At 41.9% G+C, this 15374-nt stretch overlaps 1 protein-coding gene across 13 annotated transcripts in view; it reads right to left on the bottom strand.

Moving 5' to 3' along the window:
• The window catches only part of MYPN (myopalladin), a 346898-nt gene that overhangs the window by 197925 nt on the left and 133599 nt on the right, over positions 1 to 15374 (bottom strand). The window contains exon 1 of one of the 13 annotated variants that reach the window (XM_056530268.1): positions 11368 to 11409. The exons of 10 other annotated variants lie outside the window; for them this stretch is intronic. The gene's annotated coding sequence lies outside the window, so the exon portion shown is untranslated. Of the gene's footprint in view, positions 1 to 3613; positions 3672 to 6448; positions 6536 to 11367; positions 11410 to 15374 lie in introns of those variants that run through there. 2 more of the 13 variants (XM_056530266.1, XM_056530263.1) reach the window with 2 other exon arrangements.

Below are 15374 nucleotides of genomic sequence, written 5' to 3'. Positions count from 1 at the left end.
ATACAGCCGTCACACGGGAACCATCTCAATGTCAGTGACGACACAGGAATACCTCTGGCACTGCAGGGAATATCTGCATCGTTCTCTCATTAGATAATCTAAGTTTAAATAGAATTTATACTAAATAGGGTAAGAAAAAAAAGGTTGCTAGACATAGTAAATAGATACGGCAAACAAGAAAAATTTATACAAATAGTCCCCAACATATACAACATTTAGACCTGATGTCTGAAATCTGTTTTTTTGTATTGACCAGGTGCACAAAATCCATCTATTTTGTTAATTAAAGTACATCTGCTTCACATCAGCTTGAAAGCATCAGCCAGGTTGGTCACTAGGGCCTCATTGGCACAAGCATACTGTATGTCTATATCACCTAATGTATTCAGTGCAGCTTATTACTTGTTCAAACTTTTTCAATCTGTATTTCAAGTGTACAACACATTATTTATTATTGGAACTATATTTCTTTTTGGAAATAGGTGTTGGATCCAATCATATGGCACATCATCTACAGCTTTTCATTTGAATGGGGCACTGTTGTTATCTTCTAGCACAATGGTTCTCAACCTCACTGCAGCGAGAAGGAGCTGGAGGACAACAGAGCAGAAGTGCAGGCGCCGGGCTGCTGTGGGCAGTAACTACCATCAGCTTGGGTGCTCCACTGCTCCTGCGGACTGGAGAACTACTGCATTGAGCCATAGCAATAGGTCCCATACCGGACGAGCAGTGGAGCACCAAAGCAGGGCAGTATGGGGCCTACACCTATATATGGGGAGACAAAGCGGGCACTATTACTGTGTGGGGAAATACACTTGGGGAGTTTGTAAAGAGGTGGGTATTGTACTGTAGAAAGGAGCCTAAAATGTTTGCTAGGCTGGTTCTGTGAAGACAAGTCTTGGCCGGAATAAACCTTAATGGCCAGATAGTGAAGAAAAGGAAAAGTAAACAACTCGGATCAGAGAAGACGTCCCATGTGAATCGAGGTACTGGGGAGATAGGGACAGGAGCAGGGGGCCTGGGGAGAGGATATGGAGTAAAGAAAAGCATATGAATTTTACTATATTCATTACAAAAATGTCTCAAATATGTGGGTAACATTTTTAAACAAAAAAAAAAAGGTTGGGAACCACTGTGCTAGCAGATCAACTTTTTATAATCCTTTTTGTTGGTCTAAACTGAATTGGCCCCAGATTTATCAACAGCATGATGCCTTATGATTAATCTGGCACAGTTTTACACTGTCTAGTCTAAGTTTCCACTGGCAAATTGTTGGACAGTATTAATCTGGTCTGATAAATTCATAGATGTAATCTTTTAATGACTGCAGATATGCCTTTTTATGGTGCTCAGCGGTCATTGAGTATAAAGCAGGCTCACAAGCTAAGCTTTCTCTATCTGTGATATGAATCTTCTTTTTATGTGGTGAAAGTCAGACTTTAGTCCGATCCCGGCAGTTTAACCCTCTGCATGCAGAGAGTGAAACAAAAGGTACAGCCGTCCGATCAACACCCCCACAACACAATTCCAAGGTGCTGATTGGTTGCTATGGCAGTCAGAGGCCTTCTGAAGCCTGCTATAGGAAAATCTAATTGTACAGTCTGCGTTAGGCAAGCTATCCTAGTAAATTGCAAATTTTACATTTCACTGGCATCCAGTAGTATGACAGTGAACTGTTACATCAATCTAATGATTGTTTATAAAAGTGCCCTTGGGGGGACTGAAATAAAAAAAAGAAATAAAAAAAAAATATATATAAAAAAAACTAAATAATATAATAATTCCACTCTTCTCCAATTTTTCAAATAAAAGAGTTTTTGGGAAAAGAACCCGGCACAATTCATCCAATAATTAAACTTTAATGTTAAATGATGGCATTAATTATAATTTTTTTCTTTCCTTCAGTGTTATCTTTTTGTTCACAGTGGTATTTATGCATGGATTTATTTACTGTATGTATACACTTGATTTTATATAAATTGGTAATTTATTCATTTTTTGCACTAGAGTGATAATATATTTTAACAGTAATCATTTGATTTGTAGTGGATTTTACGAATTGGGGGTATTGTGCACAAGGGTTTGGATGTACATTTATCAGGGGATATTTGCTGCATTATTCATATCACATGGTGCTTTTATAATATTGAATGTATGATTGTTCATGATGTAATATAGGAAAAATTATTAGATAATATATGTAATGAATTTGGTGGATATATATATATATATATATATATATATATATATATCTTTATATAAAAATGTTTTATATGTATCCATTGTATTGATATTGTATCATAGTACATTAGTAGCTATTTGAGTTGCAGAGAAGGTTGGGGTAGATAATGTGCGGTTCATTATAATACACCACCCAGCATTTGGCCCATTTCTGGGATCGCCTTCAATGTGATTGTGGCGCATTCCTCTTCTAGCTGAGCTGCTCCAGCCGCCGCCCACCATGGAGAACGCATGTCCAGTTTGTCAGCCTGGGCCTGCACTCTCCGGGCGGGGAGATGGAAGTGGGGCAGAGTGGGGTGGAACTGGATGCAGCGTGTGCGTCAGAAGGGGCGCGATCATGTAAATGGCCACTTCCAGGCCGCAAAATATAAAGGTGGGATAGTAAGTGTATGGAGTAGATGGTGGACCCTTGAGAAAGTGAGGCACGAACCGGTGTTGGGGCGCAGAGGCACACTGACAATATTCAGCATGTTTACATATAGCACTTTGACCAGTCCTATGTTTACATAGTATTTGATAACCTAGGCATACAGGTACTAGCAGGATTAATTATATGATATTGAGCATTGTAGCTCTCATTTTTACATGGAATTTTCCTGCCCTATATTTATTGCCAGGCTTTTATTGTTTCAACATGGAAGTGTATGATTGAGTCCTATTGTTACATGGTTCATAGTGCATGAGACATATATTTTGTACATTTGATAAATACATGCTAGTAAGAGTGTTTGTTTAGCTCAAACTGGGGCAATACCGTGCCTCTGCAGCAGTCCAGGCATAGTTCATGTATTCACCTTATCTATATGTAGAGAGTGGTTTTTAATATGTAATGTATAATTTCAATAAAGATTTATGATATTAACACAAGTGGTATCTATAACTCCTTTTTTTTTTTTTTTTTTTTGTTGTATGCAACATTTTGAGGGAGTTTCCACTGTAGGTTCATTAAAAGGATCATGATAGACACTCATACTATATAATGAGAGGTAAATACTGGGAGTGTCAGTTTGGGTTCTTCTGTTTATTACTGTAGAAAGGAGTCTAAAATGTTTGCTAGGCTGGTTCAGCTGGCATACCGTGCCAATGCCCAGGGTGGTCCTGAGACCCCCCCATGTTGGCGAATTCACAATGGTGATTTGCGGCTATTCTAGGTCATACGGCTCTCCGGTGAACCAGAAAATAAAGGGGGTCAGGGTTGTCCAAGAAACCCCTGATTCCCCTGAAGGGATAGGAGTGAGGTGGCAGGGGTGCCGACCGACCAATAGCAGATCGGGGGCGGGGGGTTAAAGTTCAATTCCCCCGTTCTGCCCACGCACTGTAGTCCGGGCAGAATGGGGTAACCGATGGTGACCTGTGCCGGAGGTCCACTTACCAGCGACTGGCGGCAATAGGCGGCAGAGGACGGCTATGCGGCTCCCTGGTGCGGTGATGGCATGCGGCTCCCTGGTGCGACGATCCTACGGAAGCCGGTAAGTAGTTGCCTAGCAACATCTGGAGGGCTACAGTTTTGAGACCACTATACAGCTGTTTGGGCATGCTGGGATTTGCAGTTTTGCAACAGCTGGAGGGCTACAGTTTGGAGATCACTGTGCAGTGGTCTCTAAACTGTGCTGCTAGTGGACCCAGCTTAAGGACCCAGTCCATTTTCACCTTAAGGACCAGAGTGTTTTTTGCACATCTGACCACTGTCACTTTAAGCATTGTTAACTCTGGGATGCTTTTACTTTTCATTCTAATTCAGAGATAGTTTTTTTCGTGACATAGTCTACTTTATGTTAGTGGTAAATTTTTGTCGACTTGCATCATTTCTTGGTGGAAAATTCCAAAATTTGATGAAAAAATTGAAAATTCTGCATTTTTCTAACTTTGAAGCTCTCTGCTTGTAAGGAAAATAGACATCAATTATATATTGATTCACATATACAATATGTCTACTTTATGTTTGCATCATAAAGTTGACATCAGAGGGCTTCAAAGTTCAGCAACAATTTTCAAAATTTTATATATATATATATATATATATATATATATACATACACACAAAAACAATAAAATCACTCCACTCCAATTTTTTAAATAAAAGAGTATAAACTCTATTGACACGAGCATAACCATCCAAACTATTAAATTATGTTATTGATTACATGGTAATTGGCATAAACAAAAAAAAAAAAAAAACTAAATGCAAGAATTACTCATTTTTGGTCACATCACATCTCAGAAAAGAATTGTTAAAAAGTGATTAAAAAGTCCCCTGTTTAAATTTTCTACGTGTTTCTCACAGAAAAGGATTGCAGTAACACATGTTTTGCTATACACATGTTTATTCCCTTAATGTGTATTGGAACTAAACCAAAAAAGGGAGGAAAAAAAAGCAAATTGGACATAATGTCACAGCCAACTCCAAAAATGGTCTGGACAAAATTATTGGCACCCTTAACTTAATATTTGGTTGCACACCCTTTGGAAAAAATAACTGAAATCAGTGGCTTCCTATAACCATCAATAAGCTTCTTACACCTCTCAGCCGGAATGTTGGACCACTCTTCCTTTGCAAACTGCTCCAGGCCTCTCTTATTGGAAGGGTGCCTTTTCCCAACAGCAATTTTAAGATCTCTCCACAGGTGTTCAATGGGTTTTACATCTGGACTCATTGCTGGCCACTTCAGAACTCATCCATTTCTGGGTGCTTTTTAACGTGTGTTTGTCCTGTGTGCATTGTCCTGCTGGAAGACCCAAGATTTCAGAAACAAACCCAGCTTTCTGACACTGGGCTTTACAGTGTGACCTAAAATCCGTTGGTAATCCTCAGATTTCATGATGCCTTGCACACATTCACGGTGCCCAGTGCCAGAGGCAGCAAAACAGTTTGCGCTGACACTGATGCTCCCTGATCCTGCAGGACAGCTGGAATATCTTTGGAACTTGTTTGATGCTTCTTATCCACCATCCGGACTATCCTGCATTGACAACTTTCTTCAATTTTTCTCTTCTGTCCATGCCAAGGGAGATTAGCTACAGTGCCATGGGTTGCAAACTTCTTGATAATGTTTCGCACTGTGGACAAAGGCAAATCTAGATCTTTGGAGATGGACTTGTAACCTTGAGATTGTTGATTTTTTTTCACAATTTTGGTTGTCCATGCTTAGTGTGGCACACACAGACACACAATGCAAAGAGTAAGTGAACTTCTCTCCTTTTTATCTGCTTTCAGGTGTGTTTTTCATACTGCCCACACCTGTTACTTGCCCCAGGTGAGATTAAAGGAGCATCACATACCTGAAACAATCTTATTTATCCACAATTTTGAAAGGGTTCCAATATTTTTTTCCAGACCATTTTTTGAGTTTTGTGTGACATTATGTCTAATTTGCTTTTTTTCATCCCATTTTTGGTTTAGTTCCAATACACACAAAGGAAATAAACATGTATAGCAAAGCACGTGTTACTGCAATCCTTTTCTGGGAGAAATACTCCACTTTCTTGAAAAATTTCAGGGGTGCCAACATTTACGCCCATGACTGTAAATAAGTTATCGCCGTAATTTATACTTTTTTCGATTTTAGCCCACAACAAAATTTTTCACTTTCACAGTTTTGTGGTTAAATAAAGGGTGTTTGGTTCTGCAAAAAACAAACCCTCATATGGCTCTATACTGTATGTGGGGGAAATAAAGCGTTATGGCTCTTAGAAAATGAAGAGGGAAGGGATTAAATATGTAAAATATGTAAAATTCACATTCCGACAGTTTACACTAGTGTGTAAATGTTTAGCTAATTGCAACGTGATTAAACAAAAAAAAAAATCCCCAAATTTGCATTTTTAACAGTGGGCGTGTCCACAGGATTTTAAATGTATATACATTTAAATGTATTATACCTAGAGTACAGATAAAAAAAAATATTTATAATTTTAACATGTTGAAAAAAATCATATGCATAAAAATACATCACATTAGCAATAGACATTATGAGAATCTGCCAACAAATGCACTGGCAAAAGCATCCCTGTATTAGTGTACAGTGCTGACAGCTGGGAGGAGGAAGCTATCATTGGCAGATTGCTTTCCTGCACATGCTCATCACCTGCTCAAAATACTATGCTGCCCTATGGAGCACAATAAATAAATGTACATGTTGTTTATCCCCTTAACCCCTTGATGGCCTGGGGTTTTTCCATTTTTGCACTTTCGTTTTGTCCTCCTTACCTTTAAAAAAATCATATCTCTTTAAATTTTGCACCTAAAAAGCCATATGATGGCTTATTTTTTGCGCCACCAATTCTACGTTGTAATGACATTAGTCATTTTACCCAAAAATCTACAGGGAAATGGAAAAAAAAAATTATTGTTTGACAAAAATGAAGAAAAAACACCATTTTGTAACTTTTGGGGGCTTCTGTTTCTATGCATAAAATTTTTCGGTAAAAATGACACCTTATCTTTATTCTGTAGGTCCAATACGACTAAAATGATACCCTACTTATATAGGTCTGACTTCTGGAAAAAATCATAACTACATGCAGGAAAATGTATATGTTTAAAATTGTCATATTCTGACCCCTATAACTTTTTAATTTTTCCGCATACAGGGCGGTATGAGAGCTTAGTTTTTGCGCCGTGATCTGTTACAATTTTTGTATTGATTGGACTTTTTGCTCACTTTTTATTCATTTTTTCATAGCATAGCATTGATCAGTATTTCTGCCGCTTGACTGCTCATGCCTGGATCTCAGGCACTGAGCAGTGATTCGGCGATCAGACACGGAGGAGGAAGGTAAGGCACCTCCCCGTTTCCTCCAGCTGTTCGGGATGCTGCGATTTCGCCGTGGCAGTCCCGAACAGCCTACTGAGCTAACCGGCACTTATTAGCTTTCCCTTTAGACACGGGGATCAAATTTGAATGCCGCGTCTAAAGGGTTAATAGTGTGCAGCACCGCGATCAGTGCCGCGCGCTATTAGCCACAGGTCCTGGCCGTTGCTAGGTACCGTGCCCGACCCGCTATGACCACGCCATGGCGTGGCCCCGCATTATAGAAAGGCAAAGGACCCAGGAAGTACTGTTACGTCCTGGGTCGGGAAGGGGTTAAGGACCAAGCCCATTTTGGCCTTAAAGGGGTACTTTTAAAGGGGTACCTTTCCTGCTCCGGACAGTTCCTAAAATGGACAGAGGTGTCAGCAGAGAGCACTGTGGTCAGATAGAAAGGAAATTCAAAAATAAAAGAACTTCCTGTGGAGCATACAGCAGCTGATAAGTACTGGAAGGATTAATATTTTTTTATAGAAGTAATTTACAAATCTGTTTAACTTTCTGGCACTAGTTGATTTAAAAGAAAAATAGTTTTCCAGGGAAGCACCCCTTGGGGACGGAGCCCATTTTGAAATTATGCATTAATAACTCTGGGATGCTTTTACTCATGAATTTGATTCCGAGATTGTTTTTTCATGACATTCTACTTTAACCCCTTAAGGACCAGACCATTTTACACCTTAGGACCAGAGCGTTTTTTGCACATCTGACCACTGTCACTTTAAACATTAATAACTCTGGAATGCTTTTAGTTATCATTCTGAATCCGAGAGTTTTTTTCGTGACATATTGTACTTTATTTTGGTGGTACATTTTTGCCATTACTTGCATCCTTTATTGGTGAAAAATCCCAAAATGTGATGAAAAATTTGAAAATTTTGCATTTTTCTAACTTTGAAGCGCTCTGCTTGTAAGGAAAATGGATATTCCAAAAAATTTTTTTTTATTCACATACACAATGGGGGAGATTTATCAAAACCTGTGCACAGGAAAAGTTGCCATGTTGCCCATAGCAACCAATCAGCTTGCTTCTTTCATTTTTATGAAGGCCTGTGAAAAATTAAAGAAGCGATCTGATAGGTTGCTATGGGCAACTGGGCAAGTTTTCCTCTGCACAGGTTTTGATAAATCTCCCCCAATATGTCTACTTTATGTTTGTATCATAAAATTGACGTGTTTTTACTTTTGGAAGACACCAGAGGGCTTCAAAGTTCAGCAGCAATTTTCCAATTTTTCACAAAATTTTCAAACTCATTATTTTTCAGGGACCAGTTCAGGTTTGAAGTGGATTTGAAGGGTCTTCATCTTAGAAATACCCTACAAATGATCCCATTATAAAAACTGCACCCCCAAAGTATTCAAAATGACATTCATTCAGTGTTTTAACCCTTTAGGTGTTTCACAGGAATAGCAGCAAAGTGAAGGAGAAATTTCACAATCTTCATTTTTTACACTTGCATGTTCTTGTAGACCCAATTTTTGAATTTTTACAAAGACCATTTTGTAAACTAGACCCCATGAGGAACATAACAAGGAATAAAGTGAGCCTCAATACCCCACTGGGGTTTCACGACTTTTGCATACATAAAAAAATAAAAATACATTTTCACTAAAATGTGTGTTTCCCCCCCAAATTTCTGAGTATGGAGGTACCCCATAAGTTGACCTGAAGTGAACTACGGGAGAACTACAATGCTCAGAAGAGAAGGAGTCATATTTGGCTTTTTGAGAGCAAATTTTGCTCGGGGGGCATGTCGCATTTAGGAAGCCCCTATGGTGCCAGGACAGCAAAATAACCCCCACATGGCATACCATTTTGGAAACTAGACCCCTTTAGGAATGTAACAAGGAGTACAGTGAGCATTTACCCCCCCCCCCCCCCCCCCCCCACTGGTGTCTATCAGATCTTTGGAACAGTGGCCTGTACAAAAGTTTTAATTTGCACAGCCCACTGTTCCAAAGATCTGTCAGACACCAGTGGGGGGTCAATTCTCACTTCACCCCTCATTACATTCTGTGAGTGGTGTAGTTTCCCAAAATGGGGTCACATGTGTTTTTTTTTTTGTTTTTGTTTTTTTGCGTTTGTCAAAACCGCTGTAACAATCAGCCACCCCTGTGCAAATCACCTCAAATGTACATGGTGCACTCTCCCTTCTGGGCCTTGTTGTGCGCCCCCAGAGGACTTTGCGCCCACATATGGGGTATCTCCATAGTCGGGAGAAATTGCATTACAAATTTTGGGGGGCTTTTTTCCCTTTTACCTCTTGTCAAAATGAAAAGTATAGGTCAACACCAGCATCTTAGTGTAAAAAATGTATTTTTATACACTAACATGCTGGTGTAGACCCCAACTTCACCTTTTGATAAGGGGTGAAAGGAGAAAAAGCCCCCCAAAATTTGTTAGGCAATTTCTCCCGAGTACGGCGATACCCCATATGTGGCCCTAAGCTGTTGCCTTGAAATACGACAGGGCTCCGAAGTGAGAGAGCGCCATACGCATTTGAGGCCTGAATTAGGGATTTGCATAGGGGTGGACATAGGGGTATTCTACGCCAGTGATTCCCAAACAGGGTGTCTCCAGCTGTTGCAAAACTCCCAGCATGCTTGGACAGTCAACGGCTGTCCGGCAATACTGGGAGTTGTTGTTTTGCAACAGCTGGAGGCTCCATTTTGGAAACAGTGGCGTACCAGACGTTTTTCATTTTTATTGGGGAGGGGGGCTGTGTAGGGGTATGTGTATATGTAGTGTTTTTTACTTTTTATTTTGTGTTAGTGTAGTGTAGTGTTTTTAGGGTACAGTCACACGGGCGGGGGATTACAGCAAGTTTCCCGCTGCAAGTTTGAGCTGCCGCAAACTTGCAACCTGATACTCACTGCAAGCCCCCTGCCCATGTGAATGTACCCTGTACATTCACAGGGGGGGAACCTCCAGCTGTTGCAAAACTACAACTCCCAGCATGCACAGTCTATCAGTGCATGCTGGTAGTTATAGTTTTGCAACAGCTGGAGGCACACTGGTTGGGAAACACTGAGTTAGGAAACAGACAATGTTTCCCAACCAGTGTGCCTCCAGTTGTTGCAAAACCACAACTCCCAAACATTCCCAGGCATGCTGGAAGTAGTAGTTTGGCAACATCTTTAGAGCCAGATGTTGCCGAACTACAACTCCCAGCATGCTTGGAGTTGTCGTTTTGCAACATCTGGAGGACTACAGTTTTCAGACCACTAATACAGTGGTTCCCAATCTGTGCCCTTCCAGATGTTGCAAAACTACAACTCCCAGTATGCCAAAACTGTCCAGGAATGCTGGGAGTTGTAGTTCTGCAACATCTTAAGGGCCAGATGTAACAGAACTAAAACTCCCAGCATGCCTGGACAGTAAGGGCATGCTGAGGATGTGTAGTTTTGCAACATCTGGAAGGGCACAGTGGTCTCCAAACTGTGGACCTCCAGATGTTGCAAAACTGCAACTCCCAGCATGCCCAGACGCCAAGGGCTGTCTGGGCATGCTGGGAGTTGTAGTGTAAGGGGACCAGATGGAGCAGTCCAGATCGCTTTACGGCGGTCTGGACTGCTGCAAAGGTCCTGCCCTGGGGCCGAAGATCAACTCACCTGTCGCCACCGCCACCGGGATCTGGGTCATCAGGGACGAGGTAAGTACCGGGGCCGGGCCCCAGCACTCCCCTGTCCCCCGCCGCGTCCTCCGGTCTTCCTCCTGTTCTCTCCGGACTTCCAGGGGCCGGGCAGGGCGGGAGGAAGTAACCGCCCCCCCTGCGATTGGTCGGTTAGCTAACCGAGGAATCGGAGGGGATAGGAGGAGGTGGAAGGCCTGCCACCTCGCTCCTATAGTTCAGCATGGTCCTGGCTGTCTGTGACAACCGGGATCATGCAAAATTACCGGGCGGTCGGGTCCCAGAGACCCGATCAGCCCGGTATCGCCGCAGATCGCAGGGGCAATTTGCGACGATCGCCAACATGGGGGGGCCTACATGGCCCCCCTCAGCGTTTGCCCTGGATGCCTGCTGAAGAATTTCAGAAGGCATCCGCTTCCGATCTCTGCCCGGCGAGCGGCAGGGACCGGAATATGGCAGGACGTCACAGGACGTCCTGGGTCCTTAAAGCCCAGGGTGCCAGGACGTCACAGGACATCCTGTGTCCTTAAGGGGTTAAGACAGTGGTACATTTTCATCGAAACTTGCATAATTTCATGAAAATTTTGAAAATGTAGCATTTTTCTAACTTTGAAACTCTCTGCTTGTAAGGAAAATAGATATACCAAATAAATTATATATTAACCCCTTCCCGCAATACCAGGTACCTGTATGTCTTGATTAGGGACAACTTCCCACAACACCAAGTACATGTACCTGATGAGAATAAACAGTCACAGCGCCGCCGGGAGCTGTGACAGTTTATTGAGCTCGGCTGTGCTGCACTGCCGAGCCTCCCTTAAGCCGGCCAGGGACCAATCGCAGCGGTCCCCAGCCGGCGATCGCTGCTATTGGTCCGTCAGTACAGAAGGACAAATAACAGGGATCTAGTGTGGACCTCCTCCTTCCCCCTCTGTCTCTCTCTGTCACTGTTCGGTGCTCTGCAAAGTGAAAGTAGAGCGCCGATGGCAACCAGAGGACTGACAGTGGCCTCCGTTGTCATGGCAACATGAGTGATCAGACCATACCTAATGTAGGGACTGATCTATCCTATGCCTGTCAGTACTGACAGACATAGGCATAATTCAATGGAGTACAGATGTGTACTCCATTGAATTATGTGTATAATAGTAAAAAAATAAATAGTGTGAAAAAAGTGGAAACAATATAGAAAGTGAAAAAAATTTATTTATAAAAAATGTGAAAAATAAAAGGAAAAAAAATGTTAAAAAATATAAAAAATAATAAAATAAATTTTATATGTGTATAATACACCCCCCAAAATAGCCACTCACATGTCCTCATATGAGTCCTCACACAATTGCGTCAGTGAAAAAATAAAAAAGTTACAGCTCACAAAATGCGGCAACTTATAAACATGATTTAAAAAAACGAAATAATAGTTCTTATGCCACAAATGAACTAAAATATTTTTAAAAAGTATATAAATTTGGTATCGCCATAATCGTTTTAACCTGCAGTGTAACGTTAACATGTCATTTATACCGCATGACGAACAACCTAAAAAATAAAAATAAAAAACAACCACAGAATCAATTCTTTCATGTATACCACCTCATAATGTACATGTACCCCAGAATGGTACCAATGAAATAGTCAACTTGTTTCCCAAAAATATTTTTGCACCCCAAGGCCTCTGTAATTTTATATGATGCCAACAAAATATCCTAAACTAAAAGGATGCCCCAGAATCCACACAGCACGCCTTCATGTCTGATGCCTGTGTGAGAGACACATAGCGCACAAAGGTCACATATGGGATACAGTGGGCCTTAACATCCCAGAGGTGATTGAGTACCTCAGAATTCAGGGAATAAATCTTGAGTTTTATTTTTGTCAACACCTTCTGTGTTACATGAAAAAAAATGTATTACAATGAAAAATCTACAAAAAAATAACATTTTCAAATTCTTCCTCCACTTAGCTTTTATTTCTGTGAAACGCCTAAAGGGTTAATAAACTTCTTTTAATGTCATTCTGACTACTTTAAGCGGTGCAGTTTATACAATGGGGTGATTTATGGGGGTATCTAACATACAGGCCCCTCAATTCCACTTCAGAGCTGAACTGGTCCCTGAAAAATCAGATTTTGCAATTCTCTTGAAAATCTGGAAAATTGCTACTAAACTTATAAACCCTCTAACATTCTAAAAAGTAAAAGAATGTTTATCAAATGATGGGAACATAAAGTAGACATATTGTAGATGTGAATTAATCATTAATTTGGTGCGGCATGACTATTTATGGTACGAGCAGAAAATATCTAGAAAAATGCAAATTTTTCCTTTTTTTCGCAAAATGTTGTTTTCTTTTACAAAAAAACGCTAAATATATCAATCAAAAAACTATCTCAGAATCGCTTTCTTAAGTAAAAGGGTTCCAAAGTTATCATCAAATAAGTGGACGCATGTCAGATTTTGAAAATGTGCCTTGGTCATTAAGGTCAAAACAGGCTGTTGAGTAAAGGGGTTAATTCACATATACAATATGTCCACTTTATGTTGGCATCATAAAGTTGACATGTTTTTACTGTTTGAAGATATTAGAGGGCTTCAAAGTATAGTAGCAATTTTCAAATTTTCAGGAAAATTTCAAAACAGGAATTTTTCAGGGACCAGTTCAGTTTTTATATGAATTTTAGGGTCTTTATGTTAGAAATGCCCCATAATGGACCCCATTATGAAAACTGCACCCCTCAAAGTATTCAAAATGACATTTAGAAAGTTTGTTAACCCTTTAGCAGGAAAATAGAGGAGAATATTCTAAATCTACATTTTTTACACTAATATGTACTTGAAGCCCCACTTTTTTCACTTTTACGAGGGATAAAGACCCCCAAAATTTGTAAACCAATTCATCTTGAGTGAGCATATACCTCATATGTGGATGTAAAGTTATCTGCAAGCACACTACAGGGCTCAGAAGGGAAGGAGCGACAATGGGCTTTTGGAGAGCAAATTTTGCTGAAATAGTTTTTGGGGGACATGTTTCATTTAGGAAGCCCCCCTGGTGCCAGAACAGCAACCCCCCCCCCCCCCCCCCCACATGGGACACTATTTGAGAAACTACACCCCTCAAGGAACGTAACAAGGGGTACAGTGAGCCTTAACCCCTTCCCGACCTATGACATACCTGTACGTCATGGGTGGCAAGGTGTTCCCGACCCATGACATACAGGTACGTCATGGACATTACTGCCGCTACTCGCGGCATCCCGCAGCGCCCGGTAAGATGGTGGCTATCACTGATAGCCAGCCATCTTACCGTGCGACCACGGGGGGTTTCGTCCCCCACCCCCCCCAGCGATCGCTGCTATCAGCTGGTCAAATCTGACTAGCTGATAGCAGCGTTTCGCTATCAGAATACTTAGCAGCACGGTGTGTGAGTCCGGATCACGGGGATCGGGACACACACCGCTCTACTAAGTGTCCCTGACCCGTCCCCCGGCGTCACTTACCCGTCGGAGCGGTGTCCCGAGCGGTCCCGGCGTCCTCCGTGCGGTCCCGGCTTCCTCCGTGCGGTCCCGGCTGCGCTGCGTCCCGGAGGTGAGTTTGCAGCAGCAGTGCGGCATCTTCATTGGCAGCAGTGAGATCGCCGTAAAGCGATCTCACTGCTGCCTCTGAGAGTTTCAAAACTGCAACTCCCAGCATGCCCAGACAGCCTTTGGCTTTCTGGGCATGCTGGGAGTTGTAGTTTTGCAACATCTGGAGGTCCACAGTTTGGAGACCACTGTATAATGGTCTCCAATCTGTGCTCTTCCAGATGTTGCAAAAATACAAATCTCAGCATGCTCAGTCTGTCCAGGCATGCTGGGAGTTGTAGTTCTCTAACATCTGGAAGAGCACAGATTGGAGACCATTATACAGTGGTCTCCAAACTGTGGACCTCCAGATGTTGCAAAACTACAACTCCCAGCATGCCCAGACTGCCCAAGCATGCTGGAAGTTGTAGTTCGGCAACATCTGATCCTTCAGATATTGCCGAACTACAACTTCCAGCATGCCTTGGCAGTCTGGGCATGCTGGGAGTTGTAGTTTTGCAACAACTGGAGGCACACTAGTTGGGAAACATTGTCCGTTTCCTACCTCAGTGCCTCCAGCTGTTGCAATTGTTGCAAAACTATAACTCCCAGCATGCACTGACAGACCATGCATGCTGGGAGTTGTAGTTTTGCAACAGCTGGAGGCACACTGGTTTGGAAACACTAAGTTTGGTTGCAAAACACTTGAAAGTTTATTACTTAACTTAGTGTTTCCAAACCAGTGTTCCTCCAGCTGTTGCAAAACTACAACTCTCAGCATGCACGGACAGCCAAAGGGCATGCTCGGAGTTTGCAACAGCTGGATGTTTGCCCCCTCCCCCCAATGTGAATGTACAGGGTACACTCACATGGGCGGAGGTTTACAGTGAGTGCTGCAAGTTTGAGATGGCGCAAATTTTGCGCTGCAGCTCAAACTTCCAGCGGCAAACTTGCTGTGAACCTCTGCCCATGTGACTGTACCCTAAAAACACTACACTACACTGACACTAACCTAAAACAAAAAAGTAAAAAACACTACATATACACATACCCCTACACAGCCCCCCTCCCCCCAAAAAATGAAAAACGTCTGGTACGCTACTGTTTCCAAAACGGAGCCTCCAGCTGTTGCAA

The sequence above is a fragment of the Hyla sarda genome, chromosome 7, assembly GCF_029499605.1.
Source record: "Hyla sarda isolate aHylSar1 chromosome 7, aHylSar1.hap1, whole genome shotgun sequence".
NCBI classification, from domain to species: Eukaryota; Metazoa; Chordata; class Amphibia; order Anura; family Hylidae; genus Hyla; species Hyla sarda.
This window is presented reverse-complemented; position numbering and strand designations above follow the sequence as displayed.